At 43.5% G+C, this 9,489-nt stretch overlaps 1 long non-coding RNA gene across 1 annotated transcript in view; it reads left to right on the top strand.

The window, feature by feature from the left end:
• The first annotated feature begins 2,571 nt into the window (after nt 1-2,571).
• LOC119472553 overlaps nt 2,572-9,489 on the top strand; it is a 17,889-nt gene continuing 10,971 nt past the window's right edge. Inside the window, exon 1 of the long non-coding RNA XR_005201699.1 lies at nt 2,572-2,721. This is a non-coding gene — a long non-coding RNA (uncharacterized LOC119472553). The remainder of the gene's footprint in view (nt 2,722-9,489) is intronic.

The following is a 9,489-nucleotide window of genomic DNA, read 5'->3' as shown; positions in this document are numbered from 1 at the left end:
GAGACGGGGTTTCACCATGTTGACCAGGATGGTCTCGATCTCTTGACCTCGTGATCCACCCGCCTCGGCCTCCCAAAGTGCTGGGATTACAGGCGTGAGCCACCGCACCCGGCCCAACTTTTTCACCTTTTAAAAAGGACACACTTTTTTTTTAGAAAGAATATTTTTCTATAATTTTATTGGAAAATACTCAAATAATAAAATATCTATTTATTATTATTATTATTATTATTTTGAGACAGAGTCTTGCTGTGTTGCCCAGGCTGGAGTGCAGTGGTGTGATCTCAGCTCACCGCAACCTCTGCCTCCTGGGTTCAAGTGATTCTCCTGACTCAGCCTCCCAAGTGGCTGGGACTACAGGTGCCTGCCACCAGGCCTGGCTAATTCTTTTCGTAGTTTTAGTAAAGATGGGGTTTCACTATGTTGGCCAGGCTGGTCTTGAACTCCTGACCTTGTGAACCTCCCACCTCAGCCTACCAAAGTGCTGGGACTACAGGCATGAGCCACTGTGCCAGGCCATATTATTTAATATAACTTTAGATTCTAAGTTATAACAAGTTTGTCTACAAGTATTGATCCTGTTGTATTTACCTAATTATTTTAATTATTTACCCAGATTATTTATGAAAAATGTGAAAGTTATGGAACCACCACTGCAAAATTATAACTGAGACAGTGAAAAAGATCTGAGGTAATTGACTTCATTTTGCTTTTAAACTCCAAGCTGTCCTTTTTCATTCCTAGGAATGGGCCAAACTAACTTTGGGAGGAACCTAGTTTATAGATTAGCTTTGAAACAAAGATAACAGTCCTTTCCCAAAACATATCTTAGGGCTCTTTTTCCTTTATGTAAATGTGCACAAAGACCATACTAATTCCATTTTACATAAACTCTGGCAAGTAGAGGTGCCATGAAATCTACAGATTACTTGAAAGTGGGCCATTCTCCTTGTTTTCTCCTTATTATTAGATTATTTGTTTCCTACTTCTTTTCTTTATCTTTTATTTATTTATTTATTTATTTGAGATGGGCTCTTGCTCTATTCACCCAGGCTGCAGTGCAATGGCACAATCTTGGCTCACTGCAAACTCTGCCTCCTGAGTTCAAGTTCTCCTGCCTCAGCCTCCCAAGTAGCTGAGATCACAGGTGCCTGCCACCACGCCAGGCTAATTTTTGCATTTTTAGTAGAGACGGGGTATTGCCATGTTGACCAGGCTGGTCTCAAACTCCTGACCTTGTGATCCACCCACCTCCATCTCCCAAAGTGCTGGGATTACAGGCATGAGCCACCGCGCCCGGCCATTTCCTACTTATTTTCGTAAAAGGAGGAACTGAGCTGTGGCGTAAGGATTTTGTGTGGTGGATTGATGTGTACTGCTAGTGGGCAGGACTCCATAGTGTGTCACTACTGAGTTGTTTCCACCCTCTTATGTATCTCAGTTTCTCTTTCCAGAGTTCTATGACCTCTGAGAGGGCTCAAAAGGCTGGGTGATCAGCCCTCATATACGTTTCCTGGACAAGTCTTTTTCTTTTTCTCTTTTTTTTTTTCGAGGCAGAATCTTTCTCTGTCACTCACACTAGAGGGCAGTGGCATGATCTCAGCTCACTGCAACCTCTGCCTTCCAGATTCAAGCAATTCTCCTGCCTCAGCCTCCTGAGTAGCTGGGATTACAGGCACCTGCTATCATACTCAGCTAATTTTTATATTTTTATTAGAGACAGAGTTTCACCATGTTGGCCAGGCTGGTCTCAAACTCGTGATCTCAGGTGATCTGCCCACCTCAACCTTTCAAAGTGCTGGGATTACAGGCATGTGCCACCACACCCAGCTGCCTTTTTTAAAAATTAATTTTTGGCCGGGCGTGGTGGCTCACGCTTGTAATCCCAGCACTTTGGGAGGCCGAGGCGGGCGGATCACGAGGTCAAGAGATCGAGACCATCCTGGTCAACATGGTGAAACCCCGTCTCTACTAAAACTACAAAACATTAGCTGGGCATGGTGGTGCGTGCCTGTAGTCCCAGCTACTCAGGAGGCTGAGGCAGGAGAATTGCTTGAACCCAGGAGGCGGAGGTTGCGGTGAGCCGAGATCGCGCCATTGCACTCCAGCCTGGGTAACAAGAGCGAAACTCCGTCTCAAAAAAAAAAAAAAAAAAAAAAAGAAAAGAAAAATTAAGTTTTGTTGGGATTTCCCTGTAGGGACATTGCACATCGTTTGGAGGGTCAATCCCCCAGACGCTACCATGAGGCCCCCAATCACCCAGGGGCTCCTTTTGTCTGGGAGGGGGAAAATGCCCTTTTTCTTTTGAACTGAGAAAACTCAGTACCTCATTTACCTATGAAAACAACAGTTCAGTTTCTCAGGCAAATGTTCACAGACAAGCCAAATATTAATTTTGGGAGAAAAAGCAATAGAGAAGACCCTTTAGAATGCATCTCTGAACTTAGGATCCTTAAACAACTTCCTAGGAGAGGAAAGAAAAAAAAAAACCCAGCCACGACCACTTCCTATAAACTGTGTTCCGCCACCCCTATCTTTCTAGCTCTTGTTCGTCATTTCACATGCCAGGGTCAAATCCTCTCACAGTACAAGGTCATCTCTAGTGCCTGCAAAGCCAAAGAGGTCAGCTTATGTAATACAGGAAAACAGGGCTTTAGACCTAAGAAGAATCTGCCCATGACTCTTGAAATGCCACAAGGAAAACAGAACACCCTAAAAGGGGTCAGTAGTGCCTTGTTCTGAATTCTTTAAAGGGGTTCAAGTTATTAGAAGCCTTCTCTAGATTTTTTGGTACTGCAGATGGCAACGAGGGAAGAAGGTATAGTGTGGAAGAAAAGTAAACGAAAGAACATTTTTTTTTAAGGAGGAAGCAAACACAGAAACCAAACACATGTTTTGTTTTGTTTTTTTTCCTCTTTTGCGGCTACAAGGAATTTTAGCCAAATTACTGAGGCTTTGGAATTCCCTCTTGTTTAACGAAGCCAGGTAGACTTGGTCACTGAGTGCTCTAATGATAAGGAGAAATTAAGACCAGCTGGTTGTTAAACTTCAGCCAAGACAATTCAGCTACTTACCTACAGATAAGTCTCAGGCTAAAGACTGCTCCTTACCATCCTTAAAGCAGGAAAAAAATTTGAACTCGTCTTCCCTGCTGGGAGCAAACTCAAATTCCATAAAGGAGTTACTTGCCTTCCATCATGGAAGCAAGAAATCTTGCATTCCTTTTAGAAGCAAGTAAAACAAACAAACAAACAAAAAAAGGTGTGGGGGTGCAGGAGTTATACAGCAAAATAAACTTTAGATCTCAACCAAATTTTGGGAGATCAGGAATCCTCTGCAGGGGGTGCTCCCAGATCTCAGCAAACTGTCCTATTGGTTTGAATCATAAAGTTAGCTCATGCTGATACCAAGCACCCACAGGAGATTTGTCAAAGGTCAGGTGTACCTCCATTCAGAATCCCTTTGTGGTTACCAAAATGTGAACCTGAAATATGCAAGACTGGTCTCAGTTAATTTAGAAAGTTTACTTTGCCAAGGTTGAGGGCAAGCACCCATGATACAGCCTCAGGAGGTCCTGATGACATATGCCCAAGGTGGTCAGAGCACAGTCTGGTTTTATACATTTTAGGGAGACATGAGATACAATCAACATACATAAGATGGGCTGGGCGCAGTGGCTCATGCCTATAATCCCAGCACTTTGGGAGGCCGAGGTGGGAGGATCACAAGGTAAAGAGATCAAGACCATCCTGGCCAACATGGCGAAACCCTGTCTCTACTAAAAAATACAAAAATTAGCTGAGCATGGTGGTGCGCACCTGTAGTCCCAGCTACTCGGAAGGCTGAGGCAGGAGAATTGCTTGAACAAAGGAGGTTGCAGTGAGCCAAGATTGCACTACTGCACTCAAGCCTGGCGCCTGGCAACAGAGCAAGACTATGTCTCAAAAACACAAAAACAAAAACAAAAAGCCATACATGAGATGAATACTGGTTCAGCCTGGAAAAGGGGACAACTCAAAGCAAAGGCAGGGCAACTCAAAGCAGGAAGGGGCTTCCAGGTTATAGGTAAGAGAAAATTTTTTTCAAATTATTTTGAGTTTCTGATTAGCTTCTCCAAAGGAGGCAATCAGATGTGCACTTATCTCAGTGAGCAGAGGGGTGACTTTCAGTAGAATGGGAGGCAGGTTTGCCCTAAGCAGTTCCCAGCTTGACTTTACCGTTTAGCTTAGTGATTTTGAGGCCCCAAGATTTATTTTCCTTTCACAGCTATGATTAAAAAAAAAAACAAACAATAACAAGCACTGGGGAGGATGTAGAAAAATTACAACCTCTGTACGTTGTTGATTATTTTTTTTAATTAGCAGAGAAAATTGTATGTATTGTGTAGAACACAATGTTTTGAAGTATATATACATTATGGAATAATTAAATCTAGCTAATTAACAAATGCATTACCTTACATAATTGTCACTTTTGTGGTAAGAACACTTATCATCCACTCTATTTACCTTTTTTCTTTTTTGAGACAGGTCGTGCTCTGTTGCCCAGGCTGTAGTGCACTGGTATGATCATAGCTCACTGCAGCTTCAATCTCCCTGGGCCGAAGCAATCCTTCCACCTCAGCCTCCTGAAAAGCAGGGACTACAGGTGTGCACCAAGACATCTGACCACTCTATTTGAATTTTTTAAAAAGTACAATATATTGTCATTACCTGTAGCCACCATGCTGTATAACAGGTCTCTAACTGGTGAGAAATTAAACATAATTGGCCAGGCACGGTGGCTCACACCTATAATCCCAGCACTTTGGGAGGCCAAGGCAGGTGGATCATGAGGTCAGGAGTTTGAGACCAAACTGACCAACATGGTGAAACTCTGTCTCTACTAAAAAATACAAAAATTAGGCCGGGCGCGGTGGCTCAAGCCTGTAATCCCAGCACTTTGGGAGGCCAAGGTGGGTGGATCACGAGGTCAAGAGATCGAGACCATCCTGGTCAACATGGTGAAACCCCATCTCTACTAAAACTACAAAAAATTAGCTGGGCATGGTGGCACATGCCTGTAATCCCAGCTACTCAGGAGGCTGAGGCAGGAGAATTGCCTGAACCCAGGAGGCGGAGGTTGCGGTGAGCCGAGATCGCGCCATTGCATTCCAGCCTGGGTAACAAGAGCGAAACTCTGTCTAAAAAAAAAAAAAAATACAAAAATTAGCTGGGTGTGGTGGTATGCACCTGTAATCCTACCTACTCAGGAGGCTGAGGCAGGAGAATCGCTTGAACCTAGGAGGTGGAGGTTGCAGTGAGCCGAGATCACACCAGTGCACTCCAGCTTGGGTGACAGAACAAGACTCTGTCTCAAAAAACAAAACAGAAACAAACGTAATTATGATATGATTCAGCAATTCCACTCCTCGGTATGAAAAAATCAAAATGTTCACACACAAACTTGTAAATGAACATCTATAGCAGCATTATTCATAACAAACAAAAAGTAGAAACAACCCAAGTGTCTCCCAAACTGATGAGTCTATAAACAAAATGTGTTATAACCAAATAGTGGAATATTACTCAGCCATAAAATGGAATGAGGCACTTGATACATGCTACAGACACAGGATTTTTCTTGGACCCATTTGCCAGGTTTGTAGCAGGGGATGTCCCAACTGCTTGGCCCACTGGGCCATGTGTGGCTTGCATTCCAGCCCATGGCTCCCACTGCTGCTGCTGCAACTACATTCTCAACTCTTGGCAGGAGGGAATGTGTGGGTAAGTGAGTATGGGGTCTGACCAGCCATTCCAAACATCAGCACAGGGGTGGGCTCCATGCAGGGCTTGTAGCTAGACCAGGCGTGTCCCCAGGGGGATGCAGTGGTGCCCAGGCAGGAGTGCCCACAACCCTAAAGCCCCACCAGAGACGTTACAATGTGCTAAGTAGCTCTTTTAGTCCCACCATCTATAGCTTGAGGGATGGCAGCATGTTAATAGCTTGGTCAGGCCCTTGCCTGGCTCTGGGCCTTGGCTCCGTGCCTGGCTTGGCCCTGCCATTGCTTCCCGTGGTGCAGGGAGGCTGCCCTCTGCTGGTGGAGGGCAGAGGGCCATAATGTTTACAGCCCTCTGAGTACCTGCCTTTGGTGAGTCCTGAATTTTTGTCCCACATCCAAGAAGAATGAGGTCACACTGACAATTGAAGGGTGATGAGGGCAGAGAATTTTCTTGAGCAACAAAACAGCTCTTAGCAGAGAGGGGACTGGAAGGCTGGGTCCTCTCCCCCAGTATGGCTGAGTCTGGGGGTTTTTATAGGCACACGATGGGGAAGGGGAAGGCCATAGGCAATGCTAGAAAAGGTAACATTTGATTGGTTGAAAAGCATTATTCAGAAAGAACCAATCAGGAAAGGGTGGGCAAATAGGAACAGAAGTTCTCACTCTGGGTTGCAGGTTTCATCTGGAACCAGTATTACAGTCTTTCAGCCTTTGGACTATTTTTGGCTTGAAGGTGGGGTTTCACCATTGACCCGCCCCTATCTGCCTAGGCATTTGTCTGCCTCCTGCTGCTATCACTACAGTGTAGATGAACCGTAAAAACAGAATCTGGCCAGTCATGGTGGCTGATGCTTGTAATCCCAGCACTTTGGGAGGCTGAGGTGTGCAGATCACCTAAGGTCAGGAGTTTAAGACCAGCCTGGCCAACATAGTGATATCTCTACTAAAAGTACAAAATTTAGCCAGGTGTGGTGGCATGCGCCTGTAATCCCAGCTACTCAGGACACTGAGGCAGGTAGAATCCCTTGAACTTAGGAATCAGAGGTTGCAGTGAGTCAAGATAGCACCATTGCACTCCAGCCTGGGTAACATAGTGAGACTATGTCTTGAAAAAAAAAAAAAGAAAACAGAAGAAGCCAAACAGAAAAGCCTTCTTATTATATGATTCTATTTACATAAAATGTCTATGTTTGGATTTTCCTATTTACAGGAAATGCCCATGAATAGGCAAATCCATACGGACAGAAAGTAGATTTGTGGTTGCTAGGCATTGGAAACAGGGGCATGGGCAGTGATTGCTAATGGATATGAGGAGTCAGATATAAATAGTTAAGATGAAGTCATATCGGAATAGAGTGGGTCACTAATCCAATCTGACTGGAGTTCTTACAAAAAGAGGACCCTACCCCATGTCCCATGTGAAGATAAAGAAACACAACACAGAGAAAAAAGATAACCATGTGAAGCAGAAGCAGAGATTGCAGTTATGTTGCCATAAGCAGAGGAATGTCTGGGGCTATCAAAAGCTGAAAAAAGCAAGGAAGGATCCTCCCTTAGAGGTTTGGGGAGGAGCATGGTCTTGTCAACATCTTGATTTTGGACTTTTAGCTTTCAACACTGTGAGAGAATAAATTTCTGTTGCTTAAAGCAAGTTAGTTTGTGGTACTTGGTTATGGCAGTTGTGGGAAACTCATGGAGATTTATATCTCAATTTTTTTTTTTTTGAGACAAAGTCTCACTCTGTCTTCCAGGCTAGAGTGTAGTAGTGATGTCTCAGCTCACTGCAACCTCTGCCTTCTGGGTTCAGGTGATTCTCCTGCCTCAGCCAACTGAGTAGCTGGGATTACAAGCATGTGACACCATGTCCAGCTAATTTTTGTAGCGATGGGGTCTCATGTTGCAGGCTGGTCTCGAACTCCTTAAGTGATCCATCCACCTTGGCCTTCCAAAGTGCTGGGATTACAGGCATGAGCCACCACACCTGGCCTGTCTAGATTTTTGAAAAATGAACCAGTTAAAAAGAAGTTAAAAGAGCAGGCTATACTTGGCACATACTTGTCACTCAAAAAAATACGAACATGGTACACTTTGATGGAAGAAAAAGTACTGGAAACATGGCTTGCTTAGGTACATCAATTTTACTGTGAGATTATAAATCTTTATTGCTCAAAATTCAGTCCTATCAGCAGACTGACATCCTATCTTTTTAGTCATCTTACTTAGTAATGCTATTCCAAATCCCAAAACACAAGAGATTGTGTGTTGCTTTTTGTCTCTGCCTATTGACCATGGTATGGTGGTGCACTCCACTGTGCAATCTTAGGAAAGCCACTTTCTTATTTGGGATTTCACTCTCCTCACCTATAAAATGTTCTTCCTACTTTGTATCTGAATAATGAGGATTAAATGCAATAGTGCATTTGAAAACACTTGGAATTTCAACTACAGAGACTTATTCTTCCAATCCTACCAATTGTGGTTATCTATCTAAATTAAACTTTACTCAGAAGTCTTAATTAAAATGACCTTAAGTTCCTGTTTACCAAACATTCCTGATTGTAAGAACCATCTGGAGATACTTGTTATAAATTCCAGATCCTTAGGGCTCACTCCAGAGCTATTAAATCAGAATCTTCAGAGAAGAGGCACAAAACTCTTAATAAGGGCCCCATGTGACTCTTAAGATCTCAAAAATAGGAAGCTCTTCTGTCAATACCTGTTTAAATGTAGTGTGCCTGAGAAACATCCAAAAAGCTTGTCAAAAAAAAAGAAGTGACAGGAAATTAAAAACAAGTGCCTGGAAGAAAAAATTAAATGCCAGAAAGTAATGAAGTGTTAAAACAAACAAACAAACAAACAATGGGGATGTGCCAAGTGGACACCAGGGCCAACAGAAAGAGCACCCAAAAGCCCAAAACCAGTAAATATAAGTATTAGTATTTCATACTAATACTCAAAGTATAAAATAAATGTCTGTAAGTTTCTCCTGATATAAATGATTGAATAAATGATGGAAAATGGACAAATCTCCCATGAAGAGTTCCAAATAATTTATGTACATATTCTACCCTCAAGGAGGCAAAACTTAATTCCCCACCCCTTACGTGTGGGTTGCACATGGTGATTTCCTTTCAAAGAATACATATGGAAAGGGGAGAGGAAAAAGAACACAGTGGGGAAATGACAAAACTTTCTCAGTGTACACTTGTTATGTGATGAGAGTGGCATTTTACCTGTGTGGTCTTTCTCCCCAAAACTCACAACCTCAATCTGATCATGAGTAGAACATCAGACAAACCCAAGTTGAAGGGCATTCTATAAAAAATACCTGACCAGTACTTTTTAAAACTGTTAAGTTCATAAAAAAGACAAGGAAAGTCTAGGACCAGGCATGGTGGCCCACGCCTGTAATTCCAACACTTTGGGAGGCCAAAGCAGGAGTTCAAGACTAGCCTGGGCAACATAACAAGATCTCACATCTACAATGAAAAGAACCTGCTGGGCTGGTCCTGATGGCTCATGCCTGAAATCCCAGCACTTGCAATGAGCTGAGATCTTGCCACTGCACTCCAGCCTGGGAGAGAGAGCAAGACTCCATCTCAAAAACAGCAACAAGGGCCGGGCGCGGTGGCTCAAGCCTGTAATCCCAGCACTTTGGGAGGCCGAGGCGGGTGGATCACGAGGTCAAGAGATCGAGACCATCCTGGTCAACATGGTGAAACCCCGTC

The sequence above is a fragment of the Cebus imitator genome, unplaced genomic scaffold (assembly GCF_001604975.1).
Source record: "Cebus imitator isolate Cc_AM_T3 unplaced genomic scaffold, Cebus_imitator-1.0 Scaffold104, whole genome shotgun sequence".
Lineage (NCBI taxonomy): Eukaryota > Metazoa > Chordata > Mammalia > Primates > Cebidae > Cebus > Cebus imitator.
The sequence above is the reverse complement of the archived record's forward strand: the minus strand, read 5'-3'. Positions and strand labels throughout refer to the sequence as shown.